The 5,596-nt window shown below is 43.8% G+C and overlaps 1 long non-coding RNA gene across 3 annotated transcripts; it reads right to left on the reverse strand.

Annotated features, from left to right (window-relative positions):
- Window positions 1-3,077: 3,077 nt before the first annotated feature.
- On the reverse strand, window positions 3,078-4,062 carry LOC141439167 (uncharacterized). Of its 3 annotated transcripts, none has more exons than XR_012452567.1 (4): window positions 3,567-3,711; window positions 3,408-3,493; window positions 3,183-3,335; window positions 3,078-3,092 (listed from the first exon to the last, which is right to left on the reverse strand). It is a non-coding gene; the product is annotated as an uncharacterized lncRNA (long non-coding RNA). The 3 variants fall into 3 exon arrangements; XR_012452569.1 differs by lacking the exon at window positions 3,078-3,092 and adding an exon at window positions 3,758-4,062 and having other exon boundaries at window positions 3,151-3,335; window positions 3,567-3,667; XR_012452566.1 differs by lacking the exon at window positions 3,078-3,092 and having other exon boundaries at window positions 3,151-3,335.
- Window positions 4,063-5,596: the final 1,534 nt, after the last annotated feature.

Genomic DNA, 5,596 nt, shown 5'->3' on the forward strand with positions numbered 1-5,596 from the left:
TGTTCAGGAGTAAGTTCCTCATAATTGCGTAAGCCATCCCTCCACACTACCAATAATAGTGGCTACAGAAGATACGTCTGCAGGAAGACAGGCAAGCACGTCAGGGGCCAAGTTAAAGCCTTCTCAGAAATTAATGCCGAAATGTATGGGCAGCTAATCTCCGGCAGCACGTGAAATAGTACAAGTTGTACCTCTCCTTATATTGTATAGGTAGGTTCATATAGAATTTGCAAATGTAGTCTACACCATCAGCGACACGTAAGACACGCGGACGGTCGAATGGAAGCATTTCCAAGTTTAAATTTAAGAATTTAGTGTGTGCATTAGCACCGAGTATCGAGCACGCCGCGCCACAAATCAAGAAGGCCGCAGACGTTAACGTTAAGAACACGTACAGTTAAGTATGGACGATAGTCGTCAGCAGAAGGTAAGAAACATGTTTTTTGAGGTCGCGCGCGAGGCAGGTTTTACGCGGACCTGTTTACCTAGTTTTTTGAAGTAGAACCTTCGTACAACGCGGGCACTCCGGTGTCCGTACACCTGGATGACCGCATCCGAAACACACCAGTTCACGGGAGCGCTGGCAACGATTAGTTTTGTGACCAGCTTGTTTACACCTGAAACAATAAGTCCCTTCCGTCTTGTCAACAGAGCCAACTGCCTGTTTGCGACAAGCAGTATTGTTGCGTGACTGCACTTGCACGTCCGGAGCCACCGTGTATCCTGACGAAGAGGGTTCGGTGAAATTACCTGCTCGCGACCCTGCAAGCTCGAGACGCTTGCACAGAGACTTCAGCATCTCAATAGACGTCACGTCAATTAAAGCTAGCTCCCTACTGTACTCGGGCCTAACATTACGCAATAGGATGTCAAGACGTTCAGCTTCTGCCAACGGCACCGTTAACCTAGAGAACAGTGCGCCCATAATGGACAAGTACACTACGATTGATTTCGTGTTCTGCTTGAGTGTGGGTCTCTGATTTCACTCAGAGTCGAAAATTATCGGATGTGTCAAAGTCAGCTTTAAGAGCCTTTAAAAGATCGGTATAGCAAGTAAAGTTGTCTCTATTGGATCGGTACCAGAACAAGAGCCGGTCCATCCAGAACATCAGGAAACCATTAAAAATAATCCGCTCAGGTATCTCCCTAGCCTGCCTCAGTTCATCCAAGCGCGTGACGAAAGCGCGCACGCATGTGTCACCCTTAAATTTAAGATTTAAACTGGCTAAGTTATAACGGGGCTCAGCTCGGCACACCGCCTCAGTTCGCGTTTTCCTTGGTGAGCGAAACACCTCCACTTCGGAGTCTGAGGAGTCTTCATCCGGGTTAAGAGTGGACAAGCATTCGACCAGAACGCCTTTGAGGAGTCTGAACCTCGTCAGCGTCACTTGATCTGTGATTTGCTGTAAACGTCCGAGATAATACTCGACTCGACTACTAGACGTTGCCTCCTGCATCAGACAACGCCGTTCCCTCAGCCTTCTTCCTGCATGCTGAGAAGAACTCATGCGTCGGCAGAATTTCACTATGGTGAGTCACTCGGCTGTAGGCATTCACTGGAAGTCCGCTGAGAGTGCCGATGCTAAGTTTGAGACTACCGGTGTCGAATGAGAGAACGCGTTTGCCTAAACAATTTACGCAAGGTGTCACAACTGTCAGACTCCGCGAAAGGTATTTGCAATTTAGTTAACTCGTGCGCAAGCTCCTCTTTGTCAACCACTCTACCTTAGTAGACAGATCCATTTTATAATAGTGACTTATAAATAAAACAGTACGATTATCGCTAAAAGCGAAATATTCTTAAGGAAAAGAGTATAAGCAAGCGCTCAGTAACGTGAGCAGGCACATACATGCGCCTCATAAGTGAGCAGATTCTTAAAAATATTATAAGCACTTAATAAGGTAAGTAGGTTTCACACATATGAACATTAAATGAAGTGAGCAGGTTCTTAATCAGGCTCAATAAAGTGAGCAGGATCACAGATAAGTACTCAGTGTCAGCAGAATGATATTTTAAAGCTCAAGCTTTAATTATTATTAAGTAGTCAAATACAAAAGTAGCTCCATAGCAGTAAACAACTAAAGGCAGAAGTGCCTATAACTGGTATTTGTTTAAACTAGAACAATAGTATTTTAGTATCAGAGCAGCAAAGTAGACATTTTATTTATTAGTTTGAAGTACAGTATAGCATACTAGAGTACATAAGCATGTACTTAGATGAAACACAAACATTATTAGCTGCATGTACCAGATCCTTACACCCTCCTATATACACTAATGAGAACGAGAATGAAACCATAAATCCTTCAAGCCAACGTTGGGAACGCCACTGTAACGGAGAATATTTCGGTCTTATTTAATTTGTGATTTCACCCTGGGGTCCGTCACGAGGATACCCCAAAACCCAGGGCCGCTCCGGCTAGCGCGGCATGAAGTAGGGTCGTGCGATCGCTGGCTTGAGGGTACGGCCGAAATAACCTTGGGCGCCGTAGAAAGATTGGCCGCACCACAAACAGGACTGGTTAAATTAAACTAGGAATTCTCGTCTCATGGTCGTGTATTCATCCGTTGAAAACAAGTTTAAGACCTAAATGAGGTTCTAATCAGGGTTTAAAATAGAGTAGCAAGTCAAATACTCATCCTGGATAACCAATAGGGTTATGCACCTTTCTTAACAGTTATAGCCTTAAGTAAAGCTTATTTCACTTATTTAAAATTAGAGTAGTAAATTTTACCTATATTTGGATACTCAAATATACCAATCAGGTTATACACATTTATTAACAATGTAAGACCTAAATGGTCTGGTTACAGGTCGAGAATAGTTATTTAAAATTAGAGTAGTAACATGAGGACACGCTTGCAGTTGCAAGTTAAACTCCTATCTACGTGGTTTCATCAAAAGAGGCGCTTGGTTTTAAATTATAGGGTGTAAGGATCGGTTCCCCAAACAAGAATTTAAATAAAGAAAGTTTAAGCAATGAGTAACATCACGTGCACAGCCCGTCCTCGGAGATCGACGGCCGCTTGCTCGCCCCTCGCTAGACGATGACCACGAGACACACAACACTCCTTGCCCGTACTTGACACCCTAAAATGAAGAAAAACTCACTTTAGTGCAAATGTTTAAACAACACTATTTGAACCCGAAGCGTCAAGCTAAAATGTTCAAGACACTCACCATAAGGGTAGGTTACTAGAAGAGGTTAGACTTAAGACACAGGCCGCAGTGTTGGAGTTGTGCGTCTAACGATCATATGCGTTACGACGCAGTATATAATATAGACGGCCTTTAGACACGGGTCCACTGTGTTTGAGTAGATCGCAGGACGATCTGAAATAAGTACATGTCTTAGTACACCAGTTAAACGACGCCCTCTTCACAGCGCGTTTATGTAAAACTTACCATTTGCGTTACGACGCAGTATATAATATAGACGACCTTTAGACACGGGCCCGCTGTGTTTGAGTTAGAGTTGAGCGCTGGATGATCTGAAATAAGTACGATCTCTTAGTACAACATCTATATGACGCCCTCCCAACAGCGCGTCTATGTAAGACTTACCATTTGCGTTACGACGTAGTATTTAATCTAGACGGCCTTTAGACACGGGTCCGCTGTGTTTTATTAGTTTAAAAGAGGGTCAGGGAATCATCATGAGGAATCTGAAACAAAATAATTTACGTATCAACTTGGCGTCTCATCGACAAGCGCGCGCCGGTCAAAGTTTAGAGAATCCACTTGTTAGTACTCACGATCCAGCACGGTGGCGGCGGATGGAGCTACCACTAGGCTCAAATATAACGTGGATGTCGAAAAGCACTCATGAATTCCACTTTAGAACCACAAAAGCATGTAGACGCCGCTCCCGTTGCAATATCTGCCGGTCATCCTGCCAAAATGGCCGGTAGAATCCGATCGCCTCAAAAAGACATCACCGTGTTACCAACCTCAAAAAGACATTTCACTCGGTCGCGTAATATCGAGTCGTAACAAAAAGAAGAAGAAAGAAAAGTGTTTATTTGCTCCCAAAAGAATGGCAGCGCATCGCAGGATGTCAATACAATATAGGGCTTGCATTATCCGGTTACTTTTTATTATCCGGATATTTCGGATATTTGAAATCTCAGTATCCGGATATCCGGTTATTTTGAATAATTTGAATATTTTTCCAAATATTTTAAAAAAAACGCTAAAAACAATTTTAAATTTGTTTCATCAGACGAATCGTGTTAATTAACTTAATCACTGATTGTCTTATACGCACGTAAAAATCATTAATTTGTCACTTGAATGAGTGAAATAACTTAAAAACACTTTATGACTTCTCTGTCTCCTGCTTGTTGTTATTTTGCCTTACGGACCAAGAGCCCACGACAGCCAGACCTTCGTTTATTTTTTAAAGGCTGAAAGTTTTTTTTATGCAAGGTGTTAATTTTTAATATAACTGAAAACCGGAAAGCACTTTGCTCAGAAATACTCAGAATCGAGAGTAGATTCGATTCATCATGTCAGCCGAAAGACGTCCACTGCTGGACTTAGGCCTCGCCCAAGGCTCTCCACTCAGACCAGTCTTGTTCTTTCCGCATCCAACGCAATTCAGCGATCTTAACCAGGTCGTCGCTCCATCTTATTGGAGGCCTACCGACGGCTCGTCTCCCGCTCCGCGGACGACATTCGAGAACCTTCTAACCCCATTGGCCATCAGTCCTGCGAGCACGCTCACTGCCACTTCAGTTTCGCAATTCTTCGGGCTATTTCGGTAACCTTAGTTCTACTGCGGATATCATCATTTCTGACTTTATCCCGTAGAGAAACCCCGAGCATAGACCTCTCCATAGCCCTTTGAGTGACTTTGAGCTTCCTAATGAGGCCCATCGTTGGCGCCCACGTCTCAGATCCGTATGTCATCACTGGCAACACACACTGGTCAAAGACTTTTGACTTCAAACACTGCGGTAATTTGGCCGAAAAGACACTGCAAAGCTTCCCGAATGCTGCCCAGCCGAGTCGGATTCGATGAGTGATCTCTTTCTCGAAGTTAGACCTACCTAACTGGATAGTTTGTCCCAGGTATACATAGTCGTCAACAACTTCGAGCGCAGAGCCTCCGACTATTACGGGAGCTGGCACAACATTAGACATGACTTTCGTCTTGTCCATGTTTATTTTTAAGCTAACTCGGTCGGAAACAACTCTGCTGAGGTCAGCGCGCATAGCATTGAGGTCCTCCATAGTCTCAGCCATGACTTAATATCGTCGGCGAATCGAAGGTGAGTGAAGTACTCCCCATTATTGTTAATGCCTCGTCCTTTCCAGTCCGGAACCTTAAAATCATCTTCCAATCCAGCGGTGAACAGTTTCGGAGAGATCACATCTCCTTGTCTGACTCCCCGCTGCAAAGGAATAGGCTTCGTGCTCTGGTCCTGTAGTCGGACGGACTATAACGAAGGATTATAACGATACTATAACGAAGGTCTGGCTCTTGCGGGCTCTTGCTCTATTATAAGAATAAATAACACAATACAATACAAAGCGTATTGAACACCAAAAAACATTCATTATAAAATGAAATCAGAACATAAAAGGTAGGG

Source organism: Choristoneura fumiferana, chromosome Z (genome assembly GCF_025370935.1).
Source record: "Choristoneura fumiferana chromosome Z, NRCan_CFum_1, whole genome shotgun sequence".
Classification (NCBI taxonomy): domain Eukaryota; kingdom Metazoa; phylum Arthropoda; class Insecta; order Lepidoptera; family Tortricidae; genus Choristoneura; species Choristoneura fumiferana.